Raw genomic sequence first — 16,210 nt, forward strand, 5'->3', positions numbered from 1 at the left:
TTCTTATTGCAGACAATGGATTCCTCAGTATGCATTTCTAGCCAAGCCACTGATACAGTTAACGACACGGGAGGCAGCCGTATCGACTGTCCTCCCTTGGACATCTGAACATACACTTAGTTTTAATGAATTAAAGAAAGCCTTATGCCAAGCACCTGTTCTAGCTACACCGAACTACAGTAAGCCTTTTACACTTTTTGTCACAGAACGTGATGGTACTGCATTATCTGTTCTCACACAAGATCAAGCAGGACAGTACAAGCCTTGTGCTTATTTTTCGAGCACATTAGATCCAGTAGCCCAGGCTCTGCCTGCGTGCCTCAAGTCAGTTGCAGCCACAGCTCTAGCAATCAGACAAAGTGATTCCATAGTGTTAGGACATTCCCTGACAGTACAAGTTCCACATTCCGTGGAAGTTCTTTTGAACCGAACACAGACTCAGCACTTGACAATTGCACGTTTAACAGGTTATGAACTGACACTGTTCCAGCCACACGTAGAAATCAGACGCTGCAACGTTCTAAATCCTGCTACACTGTTACCGTCAGTTACTTCAAATCCTACCACACATGACTGTGTGGAAGTTGTTAACACTATGACTAAGCCAAGACAAGACCTGACAGACATTGCATTACCTAATCCCGACCTGACACTTTATGTGGATGGTTCATGTATGAGAACAAGTACAGGAGAACTAGTAGCCGCGTATGCAGTGACTACTGAAACCGAAGTTATAGAAACACATCGTATTGACACCCTGTCTGCTCAAGCAGCAGAGCTAGTCGCTCTGACCCAAGCCTGCATACGTGCCAAGAACCTGAAAGTAAACATATACACAGATTCACGTTACGCATTCGGAGTTGTACACGACTTCGGAGTGCTCTGGCAGGAGAGAGGTTTCATGACTTCTCATGGAACCAAGATTCAGCATGGTCTCCTCATTCAAGCTCTGTTAGATGCAATACATTTACCGACAGCTATCGCTATCATGAAGTGCAAGGCACATACGAAAGTTACTGATATCATTTCCCAAGGTAACGATCTAGCAGATCGAACAGCCAAGCTTACAGCTCAGACTCCAGACATTCCAGTTAACACGACACAGACACTCACTTCAGATCCGACTACTTGTATGACAGTTAAGGACCCTACACAAGATGTCATAGACATACAGTTACATGCTACTCCCGAGGAAATCAAGAAATGGTCCGAACAAGGAGGGGTCCAGACAGATCAAGGATGGTTGACGAAGGGAAAAGCCACATGGTTTCTCCCCGACTCTATGGTTCAAGTCATTATCAATACCGCACATAGTCCAGCACATCTAGGAGAAAAAGCCATGTTAGATAGTATACAGAACCTTTGGTTCAACAAGCACTCACGAGCTGCAGCCAAGCAGAAAGTCCGTACCTGTATGATATGTTGTCAATTCAATCCAGGTAAAAGTGTCCCGGTGGAACAAGGTGGATTCCAACCCCCTGACCACCCTTTTGAAGTCCTCCAGATGGATTACATTCAGATGGAGCGATGTCGAGGTTTCAAGTATGTCCTCGTAGTTGTATGCGCTTTGTCCAGGTGGACAGAAGCATATCCAGTTCCAGATTATACAGCAGCGACCACTGCCAGGCAGTTGGTTCGTGAATTCTTTCCCCGTTATGGACTCCCTAGGGTCGTGTATTCTGATAACGGCCAACCATTCTCATCTGAGCTTATGAGACATGTTTCCCTCTTGTTAGGGTACCAGTGGAAGTTCCATTGTGTACGCCATCCTGAAGCAGCCGGTCTCGTAGAGAGACATAATCAGACCCTGAAAATCCGTATTGCTAAGACATGTAAAGAGAAAGGTGTAGACTGGCTAGTTGCCCTGCCAGTTGCTTTATTTTTCATGAGGATGGTTGCACATTCCAGATCAGGTCTGTCCCCTTACGAGGTCGTATTCGGCCGCCCCCCAAACATGTGGGGTACACCTAGACCCCGCAGTATTACAGATGTTTCCAGTAATATGCTGACAGATTACCTAGCTTCCTTGATGTCTGCCCTACACTCTTGTCGTTCACAGGTTGCCGCCGCATTTCCAGACAACACCGAGGTGAAACCGCATGAAGTCATTCCAGGCGACCTCGTCCTTGTAAGGAACTTTGATCGTTCAAGTCCGCTGGAGCCTCGTTGGAAAGAGCCGCGACTTGTCCTCCTGACCACCCGCACGGCCGTGAAGTTGGAGGGCCGCAAGGGGTGGGTCCATCTGAGCCATATAAAGAAGTTCCATGGAGTTCGAGAAAAAACATTTTTAAAGAACTTTTCCAATTCTAAAGACTGCCTGAAACCAGACCCTAATCTGAATCCTGAACTGAAAGTTACTCTGTTAGAGAAAACTCCGCAACAGGAGTATAAGTTAAAGCTCCGGTCTAGTAAAATAAGTCAGCCAGTTTAATTGTCTAAGTCCCTCTCGGGTGAAACGGTTAGACAGGTTTCTGACATGTATGAGATAGACCCCCATAGTGAGAGAGTTAGTCAAAACTCTATAAGATGTATCATTTTTCTGAGTTTTATATTGTTTCTAAGTTTGATGGTTACCTGCACAAGTTATGCATTACATTTATGTTTTCCAAGTTCACATGTAAACACGTTTTCTAATGCTACAGTAGAGCACACATTTAGTGATCTGCCTCCTCACGAGTTATCCTATCGTCTTGCTATGCGTAATAATACATTTATAAGAATGTTACACTATTCACACCAGACCAGCAATGCTACTAATTGTTGGGTGTGTGGTCGACTCCCCCCTTTCCAGACACCGAAGGGAGTTCTGCCACTTTTTCCTTATCCGTTTTCACATAATGGTTCGTGTGGAGCATGGTCCACGTTAACGTCATCCTCCAATGATATGTCCCTTCTGAATAGAACATGTTTCCCAGACAAGCAAGGTCTCTCCCATAGAACAGGGTTAGAGCTAGAAAATGAAGTATATGATTTAGGTAATTATTCTTCGAATTTTATGGTCCTGAATGTTCAGTCTGATACTACTCCAGACTTGCCTGCTATTTCAGTACTACCAGTCAAAGGCGAATTATGTGTCAGAAAGAATGGTTCCACACATGTAGGACATAGTGATTGTACTACTATTGTCGAGTATAGTGACAGTGGGAAATCTATTTTCAAAGCTTCACTTCATTCTTATTTTGTTTGTGGTCAGACCGCATATGTTCGTCTGCCCCTCGATTGGGATGGAACATGTTACATTGCCTTCCTACTGCCACCAGTTTTTCTAGCCCCATCTGATTATCACAGAAACACACATCTAGTACACGTCAGACATAGAAGGGAGATTGAGTCCCCAATTGTCGATCAAACTGAAACTACTCTAGAACAGTATCAAGACTTCAATAAAGGTTTCTTCTTCTTTATAGGACCTGTCCAGAATAGTAAGCTAATACGTAGACTAACCAGAACCCTTGAAGCAGTAGTGAATGAGACTACTTCTGCTCTAGGTAACTTAACCGAAGAGCAATCTGCTATGAGATTTGTCGTGCTCCAAAATCGTCTCGTTCTTGACGTCATACTGGCCGATAGAGGAGGAGCATGTAGAGTCATCGGATCTAGTTGTTGCATTTTCATTCCTAATAACGCGCCGTCTGTTTATTCAGCTATAACCAGACTTCACAAAATTGCCCATCAGTTACACCAGAATCCAGGCACCTGGACATGGTCCGGTTGGCTCTGGAGTATCATATCTGCCTGGGGATGGAAAGTATTGTCATTTCTAGGTATTGCAGTAATGATCATATTCAGTTGCTGCCTCTGTATACAATGTGGCCCTGCGATTTGCGGCATTTGTGCTACCTCTTGTATTCCTAGTCCTAAGTCCCGTTCCAAGACAATTCGAGACGAACAGATGATGCTATATGAAATGATAGATGGTATCATGAATATAGATGTTTCCTGAGGGAAACGTAGGGCACAAGGAGGGAATGTGGAAAAGTAAATTTTGCCATGTTGTATGTGCCTACGTGTTCCCCATCTTATGTTATATGTGTATGATCGATATGCATGTATTCCCTTCTGATCGATTAAAGACGCAATTACAGTTGTGTCCATCTCTAGTATGCCAGTTTCCAGTCTTCGTGAAAGCAACGAATATTAGGCCCATGTAAACCTACGTTGCCACATTTTACAGTGTGCATGTTAATTCATTGAATTATCCCCGTTTCTAGGCCTCAAAAGGGCCCGGACTCAGATTCAGCTCCTGTCTCCTGAACACTCTCCGAGGAGCGATACAGCCCCCACCTATATCCCTGACCCTTCGCTTACTTCTTGCCACGCAGTGCCCGGCTCGGCCTGGCTCTGCCTCCCAGTCTGCCAAGAATATGTTATGTTTCTAGTTATCAGTCCATCCCTCCTTCTCTGCATTCCTAAGCTACTGAATCGCATCAATAGTTTCCGTCATAGTCTAGCCTTTATGTCTCCATGTAAGAGAAATACTGTATTAATATTCATAGAATATTCCTCGCACACGCACTACATATAGAATAATGTATGCACCAGTCTTAATGTCTAGTAGCCTTTGCCCTGATAACTTTTGGATTCTATCAACATGTACTCTAAACAACAGATACTAGATATGCCTGGGTACATGTCGCTCTGACACTCCAGACTTTAGTCTCCTCTTCTAGCGCAGAAGTCATAGCCCCCCAGTTCTCCCTGGTAACACGTCATTGCCCATTTGCGCGCACCACTAGGTTAGAGGTCCCAGCTGCTCAGGTAGCCCCCTCCATGTTTCCGCCCCTTTTATGACATATTCTGTTACGTTTACATCACATGTCTATGTATACGCCCTGTACACGCCTTCTTGTTGCATCAGTTTTGCCCTTATCTTTCACGACTGCTACAAACCCCGCCTACTGCTACGCCTACCGTATTGAATGTAATGCAATTATTTTGATATATATATTGTGCACGGATATTAAAGTTTGCTAGCCAATTCCCAGATCCTGCCCGACAGCTGTCGGGCCCTGCCATCCTATTCCCGTGCAGGCTGTCCTGTTCCTGTCCTTTATGCCTGATTAAAGCCTGTCAACTCCAACTACCTCGAATCTTGACTCTTATTTATTGAGCTATCTGTTTATATGAGTATCCTGAAAAATAGAACCGGTAATTAATTATTTATTTACCACAACACAGTAGAATTTGGATTAAATGTGGATAGGGAACTCTATACGGTAATATAGGAACCAGATCACTTATACGAAAAAAAACAATGAAGATGGGTGGTCTGCCTAAGGTACACACCAGACAATGTGATCTATGGATTGGAAGATCAGTGTTCTATTTACGGTATACCTCGTTTCACAAGATAGAACTATGTATGACTATCTAACTAACAAACTTGAATAATTTAAGAGGTTAAACCAAAATACTAAAGTTTATATACAAGTCTGATTGGATGATGTGCAGAGTCTCTCCCAATTAATATATAATAAGAGGAAGATAAGAAACTGTTGAAATAAGGAATTGTCTTAGAAAAGAAATCATTAAAAAAGTATTAATCAAATCACAGAGTGGGACAAAAATACTTCTTTGGAAATCAGACCATAAGATGGAAAATTATAAGATCTAACTTAAATACTGCCTAGGACAGTGGGGGCAAAATATTAACTGAATTAACATGCAAACATATCTGGCACAGGTTAAAATACATATAGACAGCTCATAGAGCATGAGGTTCCTTGTGGAAGAAATCGTTCTTATGCCTAATCAACCTGTAATAGGACTTATACATGTCAAACTCCTCGGAAGCATAAGAAGTGCAGAAAGGCAGAAAATAATATTTTGGTTAAGGGTTCGAGAACCCAGACAAAGAACACTTTTTATCCTTTTATTAAAGATTAAAATTACAAAGAGCCAAACTGGGTAACAAAAAAAAAAGGTAGTAATAAGTAGACTTAACACTAATTTTTAAGAAGGTTAGTAGAGAGTGAAATATTGACTGAATAACTATGCAAACCCATCCAGCACAATAAAACGAGTCAAGATGCACGCTGATAGCTTACAGAATATGTGGTTCCTTGTGTTAGAAATCGCTCCTATGACTAAATTGACAAGACCTTTACATGTCGCAATCACGTTTAGCAGAAGGTGTGCAGCAGGATAGATATGAGAAATAGGGCTAAGGGTTCGAGACCCTAGTCGGGTAATGTTTGATTTGGGGGTCTCTGGTTGGCACAGGTATACACTTGTGACAAACAGGGACCCTCTCCTCCAGTCAGGGCAAGGGAACTACCCCTTAAGAATAACCCCTGCTCACCCTTTAGGTTGCGTGGCGCGAGCAGTCAAGGCTAATCCTCAGGGCGCAAAGTCAGTTAAGCATTTATGATCATACAGAGTAAAATTAATGACCCACCACAAATGGACACCAGGCTGTAGCTTGTATAAAAATACTGGTACTTTATATAAAAATAGTAGAGTTGCAGGATTATCACAAGACCATAAATACCATTCGATTTGGATGCACACAATACTTTCTTTAGATTAAGGATATAGGCTTTCTTGTTGTAAGTGTCTTTACACCATGAAGAACTTTTCAATTAATGCAAATTGAGGCTTTCTTATGACGTTTCAATCAATGCAAAATGAGGCTTTCTTATGACGTTTCAATCAATGCAAAATTAGGCTTTCTTATGACGTTTCAATCAATGCAGTCTTTCAGGATTTCTTCCTCTCCTTTGGCAGCAAGGTTCCCACTGCAGGCCAGTCCCCCAGGATAGGGACAGTCTTTCTCCTTCAGCTTCCTTGGTTCCTTCTCCTCAGGCAGAGGTGTCTTTGTTCACCAGCAGGATCTAGTTTGTTAGGAGCAGAGCTCCTCTTCTTATACCCAGTTTATTTTGTCTTCCCAGGCAAGGGGGGCCTTTGCATAGTCTAATTCAGCTCTGGAGCACTTTGTTGTGCAGCCCCTGGCTTCTTCTTTCAGTGTCTGGGGCAAGGACAGCAGACACTCCGCAAGAGGTGTAGCAGGCATTGTGATGACAAGTTCAGTCAGGAGCACTCTGTTGACAGTCCTCCCTCTTCCGGTGCTAGGTGCGGGCAGAGTCATCAGTTGCTCCCCAGGGGGCGGAGCCAGCATTGTGGTGGCAGAGCACAGCCCTATTCAGAGTCAAGGGGCACTCCCACCACCCACTCTGGTGTGATCCCTCCATTCACCACCTGTCATACCCAGTCCTGTCACTCACAAAACCCAGACAGCAGATACACATTCTGGCAGAGGCGGGCTGAAATGGTTAGGCAAGCAAATGCTAACTTTCTAAAAGTAGCATTCGCAAACACAGGATATTAAAATAAACTTTACTAAAATAAGTATTTTATTATTCTGAGTTCAGGCATACTAAACTTGACTTTCTACCATGCCCCCTGAGTCTGTTGGGATTATATAGTGTAATAATTCCAGCAGCCCATTCTGGCCTATGGAGGGTAGGTAGCCTTACCAATAGTGAAAAAACTAAAATGGCTGTAATTCACTATTAGGACATGCCACACACATCAGGGCATGTCCTACCTTATGCTACAATGCACCCTGCCCTTGGGCCTACCATAGGGGTGACTAATATGAAGTTAAGGGAAGGTTTAGGGACTGGCAAGTAGGTGTACTTGCGCAGCCAGCATGACAGTACCAGACTGCAAGCAGGTTCTGCAATGGCAGACCCTAGACACATTTTAAAAGGCTGCTTCTGTGGGTGGCACAACCAGTGCTGCAGGCCCACTAGCAGTATTGGTATTTACAAGCCCTGGCACTCCTGGTGCACTTTACTGGGGACTGACAGTAAATCCAATGAGCCAATCATGGAAATCAATTATAGGTACAGTTTACATTGGGAGCACTTGCACTGCGGCACGGATTGGCCGTGGTGCAGTGCCCTGAGCCACGAACACCAGCAAAACATGCGAGGCACATCAGCAAAAAGTGGAAGGGAGACTCACGCCAAGGTGCCAGGTCTAGCATGTGTCACCTCCAGCTGAAATGTGGGGAGAACTACCCTACTCCAGGGAGTTCCTCATCACTAAGACGGAAAAACCTGGACAGACCGTCAGCATTGGCGTGATCTGTGCCAGGGCGGTGTTCCACCGTGAAGTCCATATCCTGTGGGGAAATGGACCACCTCAACAGCTTTGGGTTCTCACCCCACATCTGCATCAACCATCTGAGGGGCCTGTGGTCTGTCTGAACCCGGAAGTGAGACCCAAACAAGTACGGTCTTAGCTTCTTTAGTGCCCAGACCACAGCAAAAGCTTCTCGCTTAATTGCACTCCATCTCTGTTCCCGTGGAAGTAACCTCCTACTGATGAAGGCTACAGGTTGGTCCCAGCCCTCCTCAGTCATCTGTGAGAGAACAGAACCTACAACATGCTCTGAAGCGTCTGTCTGCACTAGGAATTCCTTGGAGAAGTCACGGGCCAGGAGCACGGGCAGTCTTCAGGTTGTCAAAAGCTTTGTGACAGGTGTCAGTCCAGATCACATTCCTGGGCTGCTTCTTAGAAGACAGCTCTGTCAAGGGGTCAACAATGCTGCCATACCCCTTGACAAACCTCCTGTAGTACCCTGTGAGACCCAGGAAGGCTCTCACTGCAGTTTGGGTCTTGGGGGGTTCCCAAGCCAGGATGGTTTCAATCTTGGGTTGCAGGGGTGCCACCTTGCCACTCCCCACTTGGTGTCCCAAGTACACCACTGAACGCTGCCCGATCTGACACTTGCTTGCCTTGATCGTGAGGCCTGCCTTGCGCAGTGCCATCAACACTTCCCAGAGGTGTCGCAAGTGTTCTTCCCAGGTGCTACTGAACACTGCGATGTCATCCAGGTAGGCGGCGCTGAACTCAGCCAGTCCAGCCAACACCTGGTTGACCAATCTCTGGAAGGTGGCAGGGGCATACTTCATCCCAAATGGCATAACCAGGAACTGGAAATGCCCATCTGGTGTGGAGAATGCTGACCTCTCTTTGGCCCCATCAGTCAAGGCGTCCTGCCAGTATCCCGACGTCAGATCAAACGTGCTGAGGAACCGGGCAGCCCCTAACCGATCGATGAGCTCATCAGCTCTGGGGATAGAGTGCGCGTCAGTCTTGGTGACTGAATTGAGTTCTCTGTAGTCCACACAGAACCGGAGTTCAGGTGTGGCTCCCGGCGCTGCAGCCTTTGGGACCAAGACCACTGGGCTGGCCCAAGGACTGCTGGATGACTCAACCACCCCAAGAGCAAGCATTTTGGAGACCTCCCCCTTGATGCAGGCTCTGACCCTGTCAGTTACTCTGTAAGCCTTGTGCTTTACAGGAAAGCTGTCTCCTGTGTCCACATCATGGACGCACCAATCTGTGACACCAGGAACTAGGGAGAACAGATCAGGAAACTGCCCCAGCAAGTGGCGGCAGTCCTCCTGTTGCTCAGGGGTCAGTGTGGGTGAGAGAATAACTCCATCCACTGACCCATTTTTTCTGAGGCCACCAGTAGATCAGGAAGAGGCTCAGTCTCCTCCTCCATCCCATCACCTGTGGCCAAGAGCATGCCCACTTTGGACCTCTCCAAGTGGGGCTTAAGGCGGTTAACATGGAGGACCCTCAAGGGGTTCCTGGGAGACTGCATGTCCACCAAGTAGGTGACACCACTCTTGCGCTCCACAACCTCAAATGGACCTGTCCACTTATCCTGAAGTGCACAAGGCTCCACTGGGGCCAGGACCCACACCTTTTGTCCAGACTCAGAGGTCCTCTCACTGGGTGGCCATACAGAAGTTCAAACTGGCTGAACCCTAGAGACTTCTGTGGCACCTCACGGTATGCAAAAAGAAGGCATGGCAAGAGGACGTCCCACTTACGCCTCATGGGTTCTTCCAGACCCATAATCATGCCTTTTAAGGTTCGGTTGAATCTCTCAACCAACCCATTTCCTTGGGGGTGGTAAGGGGTGGTGAACTTGTAGGTTACACCACACTCTTGCCAAAGGGACTTCATATATTTGGATATGAAGTTGGTGCCCCTGTCAGACACCACCTCTAGAGGGAATCCCACTCGGGAGAAAATTCCCATCAGTGCCCGTCTGACCACGGGGGCCGTCACTGTCCTCAGAGGGATGGCTTCAGGGTACCGGGTGGCATGGTCCACCAAGACCAGGATGAACCTGTTGTCCATGGCTGTCTTGGGGTCCAGAGGCCCTACAATGTCAATGCCCACTCGCTGAAATGGGGTACTGACCACGGGGAAGGGCTGCAGAGGAGCCTTGTGCTTCCCTCCGCTCTTACCACTTGCCTGGCAAGTCTGACATGATCTACAGTGAGCATCTGAGCTCCTGTGCATTTGGGGCCAAAAGAAGTGGGTGACAAGCCTGTCATAGGTCTTGTCCATCCCCAAATGTCCTGCTAAAGGCACATCGTGAGCCACCCCAGTAGGAAGGCTCTGACCTTCTGGGGTGCCACCAGCGCACGGGCTGACCCAGGTTCAGCAACCTTAGGTTCAGAATACAGGAGGTCATTCTCCCAGTAAACAAAATGTGTCCCACACTGAACACCATTGGCCTAGTCTGCAGCCTGCTGCCGCATACCCACGAGAGAAGGGCATTCTTTCTGCACCCTGCAGAATTCCTCCCTGAGGGGCCTCCTTCCTGCTGCCAATGGGTCAGCTCAGACAGGTCCCCCAGTTCAGCAATCTGTTCCCCGGTAGGCTCCAGGGCATCCCCCTCAAGGTCTGCTTCTTCCTGGGCCGTGGGAACTTCAGGGGCCGGTTTCCCGCGCCCCCGCGCCTTCTCCCTAAGGCCGGTTCCTGGGCCTCTCCTTCAGGCTCCAGGATCTCTTGAGCACCCTACTGGCTGCCATTGACCGGGTGGTCACGCACGCCCAGTCAGGCAAACCCACCATCCTCAGGTGAGTTGTCTTCTCCACCTTTTCTCAAGGGGAGCTCTCCAAGTCATTCCCTAGCAAACAGTCAACGGGCATGGCAGTTGTCACAGCAACCTGCAGAGTACCAGAGACCCCCCCCCACTCAAAGGGAACCTGTGCCATTGGACAACGGCTCTCTGTGTTGTCAGCATTGACAACACGGCAGAATGCATGGGGTACAACCTGCTCTTGAGACACCAGGTGCTGCCGGACTGCAGTCACACTAGCTCCTGTGTCTCTAAGAGCCTCCGCTTTCGTGCCATTGATGGTCACCACCTTCCCATATTTCTTAGTGTTAGAGGGCAGGTAGTTCTCAGGGACCATCTCATTGTCTCCTAAGGAGACTAGGGTCATCTGAACAGGATCTCCACCCCCTTGGACTGCTACCTCCTCCCCAAAATTAACACTAGCCATTTGCCGGGGCGGAGCACCAGTGGGTGCGGGTTTTCCAAATAGGCGACACGTGGGGTCAGTGGCAAAATGACCCAGGTCACCACACTTGTAACATTGGATGGGCCCTCTTTGAACAGGATTACCTGTCGGGGCCCCGGTCTGTCTCTGGGGTGGGGGAGGCTGAGAACCTTTCCCTTGGTTCCCTTGGGGATTACTTTGGGGCCTTCTTTGGAACTCCCTCTGTTTACCCTTGTCCCCCCCACTCCTCTGCTGGGGACCCTGCCCACCCTTGGCTGAGTCTCCCACTTGACCCTTGTGGACCCTGGTGCTGAGCCAGCAGTCCACCTCCTCAGCAAGCTTCCTAGGGTTGGACAGCTTGCTATCAATTAGGTGCTGGCGTAGCTCAGGAAAACAATTACTGGACAAGTGCTCCCAAGCCATCAGGTCAAGGAGACCTTGAAAATCATTCACTTTGCTACCCTTCACCTAACCATCCAGTGCTCTGCAGAAAAAGGTTACATTCTCCACATAGGTACCCCCAGGAAGCTTAGTACAACCCCTGAACCTCTGTCTATACATTTCAGGAGTTAACCCAAACCTGGTCATCAGGGCATCTTTCATGATGGAATAAGAATTGTACACTTCAGAGGGTAAATCTAGCTGTGTGTCCCGCCCCTCGCTAAGGAACTTCCCCCACAACCCCGCTCCCCAATCTTTCTCAGGGACCCGGTGGGAGGACATGGCTACCTCATAGGCCCTGAACCACTGCCCTATGTCATCCCCCTTAAAGTATTCCTTTACCAGATCCTTAGGCATGTACACCCTTGACTCTACCTGCACCGGCGTTGTGCTGCCACCAAAGGGAGTTGTTTCCAAACTTTTTGCTTTTAGCTCCAACTCCTTCAATTTCATCTCATGTTCCATTTGGATCTTTTTCTCCTCCATTGCTGACCTTTGGCTTTCCATTGCTAATCTTTGTCTTTCCATTTCCATCTGTCCATTGAGTTTTGCCATCTCCATTTCATGTGCCCTGGTTGCTGCCCTGTCTGCCAAATCCTCTGGTGACAGGACTCTGCCAATTTCGAGGATACTTTCTGGGGGTAAAATTTCCCCCCATTCTTAGGTGCTCTTGATTCCATCCAGGCCTTCAGGGCCCTGTGGTATTCATGTTTGTTTCTACATCCAGTGATAGGAACTGGAAAATGTTGGCAGAAGGCCCTCAGTTGGTCTCTGTTGTAGCTATCCAGCTTATCTTCTTCCCATTCTAAGTTTTCCATGTCACCCCCACCAGAGACTATGGATGCTGCCTTCTCTCCAGACATTGAGCCAGGCATAATTCAACAACAATGGAGATCTCTTAGCAAACAAATCAACAGTATGTGGCTATGTTATAGGTCTGCTCTCACTATGTGGTGATCAATAATTTACTGTACATAAATCATAAATGCAAATTCGAAAATCCTCACCGCTGCCAACAATGTTAGATTTGGGGGTCTCTGGTTAGCACAGGTATACACTTGTGACAAACAGGGACCCTCTCCTCTAGTCAGGGCAAGGGAACTACCCCTTAAGAATAACCCCTGCTCACCCTTTAGGTTGCGTGGCGCAAGCAGTCAAGGCTAATCCTCAGGGCGCAAAGTCAGTTAAGCATTTATGATCATACACAGTAAAAATAATGACCCACCACAAATGGACACCAGGCTGTAGCTTGTATAAAAATACTGGTACTTTATATAAAAATAGTAGAGTTGCAGGATAATCACAAGACCATAAATAACATTCGATTTGGATGCACACAATACTTTTTTTAGATTAAGGATATAGGCTTTCTTGTTGTAACTGTCTTTACACCATGAAGAACATTTCAATTAATGAAAAATGAGACTTTATGACGTTTCAATCAATGCAAAATGAGGCTTTCTTATGACGTTTCAATCAATGCAAAATGAGGCTTTCTTATGACGTTTCAATCAATGCAAAGTCTTTCAGGATTTCTTCCTCTCCTTTGGCAGCAAGGTTCCCACTGCAGGCCAGTCCCCCAGGATAGGGACAGTCTTTCTCCTTCAGCTTCCTTGGTTCCTTCTCCTCAGGCAGAGGGGCCGTCTTGGTTCACCAGCAGGATCTAGTTTGTTAGCAGCAGAGCTCCTCTTCTTATACCCAGTTTCTTTTGTCTTCCCAGGCCAGAGGGGCCTTTGCATAGTCCAATTCAGCTCTGGAGCACTTTGTTGTGCAGCCCCTGGCTTCTTCTTTCAGTGTCCGCAGGAGGTGGAGCCGGCATTGTGATGACGAGTTTAGTCAGGAGCACTCTGTTGACAGTCTTCCCTCTTCCTGGGCTAGGTGTGGGGCAGAGTCATCAGTCGCTCCCCAGGGGGCGGAGCCTGCATTGTGGTGGCAGAGCACAGCCCTATTCAGAGTCAAGGGGCACTCCCACCACCCACTCTGGTGTAATCCCTCCATTCACCACCTGTTCTCCCCAGCCCTGTCACTCACAAAACCCAGACAGCAGATACACATCCTGGCAGAGGCGGGCTGAAATGGTTAGGCAAGCAAATGCTAACTTTCTAAAAGTAGCATTTGCAAACACAGGATATTAAAATAAACTTTACTAAAAGAAGTATTTTATTATTCTGAGTTCAGGCATACTAAAGATTATTTTCTACCATGTTCCCTGAGCCTGCTGGGATTATAGGGTGTAATAATTCCAGCAGCCCATCTGGCCTAAAGGGAACAGGTAGCCTTACAATAGTGAAAACCTAATTTGGCAGTAATTCACTATTAGGAAATGCCACACTCATCAGAGCATGTCCTACCTTGTGCTACAATGCACCCTGCCCTTGGGCTTACCATAGGGGTGACTAATATGAAGTTAAGGGAAGGTTTAGGGACTGGCAAGTAGGTGTACTTGCGCAGCCAGCATGATGGTACCAGACTGCACGCAGGTTCTGCAATGCCAGCCCCTAGACACATTTTAAAAGGCTGCTTCTGTGGGTGGCACAACCAGTGCTGCAGGCCCACTAACAGTATTGGTATTTACAAACCCTGGCACTCCTGGTGCACTTTACTGGGGACTGACAGTAAATCCAATGAGCCAATCATGGAAATCAATTACAGGTACAGTTTACATTGGGAGCACTTGCACTGCGGCACGGATTGGCCGTGGCGCAGTGCCCTGAGCAGCGAACACCAGCAAAACATCTGAGGCACATCAGCAAAAAGTGGAAGGGAGACTCACGCCAAGGTGCCAGGTCTAACAGGTGAATAAAGTGTTTCATTTTCTGAAAGATTAAAAACACTGAGAGCCAAATCGAGCTACATATCATAATGATAGTAACATGCTGATTTAACACTAATTTTATATCAACCCCGCAATGGAAATTCCCCTTTGTGTTTTGTTTATGAAGATTCACAAATGGTAATGATATTTCATTTCATGAAGCTTTATTCGGTTCAAATAGATGACCATAAAAGCACAGACAAAATACAACTATTACACATAAAAAATTCCATAACATCATATCATATCAGATATGGTTATTTACATTAAAATAGACATATCTAACCAATTGATAACATTTCAGTTAAAAATCATACTTTTCCTAGCGTTGATGCACTTATTTAAGAACGTTGCAGTATAAAAACAAATATCTGCCGATTCCAAGTTAAAAATTAAAGTCATAGCATCTGTAACTGTACGTACTCCGTGTTTAACAAACATGGGTTTCAGAAAAGCAATTCGAAAGTGTGTGTACAGTTTACATAACAACAGAAAGTGTACAGTGCTCTGAATGGATACATCATCACACCTACATGGCCCAGTCGGGTGTTTCTTAATATTAGGATGGGCTACCAAATAATGTGCCATTCCGAATCGGAGTCTAATTAGCACAAATTTGTGTGAATTCCTAGTTACCATGGTTAAATAGGAAGGAAAACCTTCTGTTATAATATACCTATTATAAAAAATAACAGTAGACAGAGATCCGGCTGCAATTGCCCGCTTTCTCCCCATATATGTCAAAAAAGTATTTTTCATTTCGGATTTGGAGATCATAGATGCTGCACCGGGGTTATCTATAAGATTAAGATTAAAAATGACTGAAAAACAGACAACAACATATTTTAACCAGGGGATATCTTGGTATTTATCCAGGCATAAACAGTCCTCAACAATGGATCTATTAAATTGCTTATCATCCTCTAGCCAAATGGACCGCCAAGTCATCAATGGCCTAAGACATAATAGATCAGCTAAGTGATTGACTGCTAGCTCTCGATGGTTTAGTTGAGTTGAAGCTGACATGGGCAGACAAAGGAGCCTTTTTAAAAATAAATTTTCCTCCAACTGAAGTCCCGAGACACAGCTGTGGCCCCACACTCCAGCCCCATACAGTGCAATAGTAGCGCATCTAGCCTGGTAAATCTTGAGCATATCCCTGGTACGACGATCCCCAACTTTAGCAGCAAATCTGTAGATTGCGTGGGCATTTATTGTCATTTTGTTCCGGATGTTAACAAATTCATTTTTCCATTTCCTGTCATTAAAAAAAGTAATACCTAGGTAACAAAATGTATTCACCTGTTGCACCTTCTCTCTATCTACAAAGAAAGTATTTAAAACTCTAGCTTTAGCTCCACAGGTCATGGTATGAGTTTTCCCTTTGTTAATTACCACTTTTCTATCTTTAATAAAGGAGGAAAAACTATCCATTAGTCGCTGTAATCCCGCCGGGGTCCTAGAAAGTAAAACAGCGTCATCGGCGTATAATAACACCGGTACTGGTATTCCTTTGATCTGGGGGGCATCAGCGTTAACTTTTTTTAAAATGGCATCAATTTCATTAATAAATAAAATAAATAGGAGGGGAGCCAAAACACAGCCCTGTCTAATTCCTCTTCTGACACTAAAT

At 46.1% G+C, this 16,210-nt stretch overlaps 1 protein-coding gene across 4 annotated transcripts in view; it reads right to left on the reverse strand.

Annotated features, from left to right (window-relative positions):
- LOC144762270 (ATP-binding cassette sub-family C member 10-like) overlaps nucleotides 1–16,210 on the reverse strand; it is a 1,124,497-nt gene that overhangs the window by 78,884 nt on the left and 1,029,403 nt on the right. The gene's annotated exons all lie outside the window — the stretch shown is intronic.

This window comes from Lissotriton helveticus, chromosome 6 (genome assembly GCF_964261635.1).
Source record: "Lissotriton helveticus chromosome 6, aLisHel1.1, whole genome shotgun sequence".
Lineage (NCBI taxonomy): Eukaryota > Metazoa > Chordata > Amphibia > Caudata > Salamandridae > Lissotriton > Lissotriton helveticus.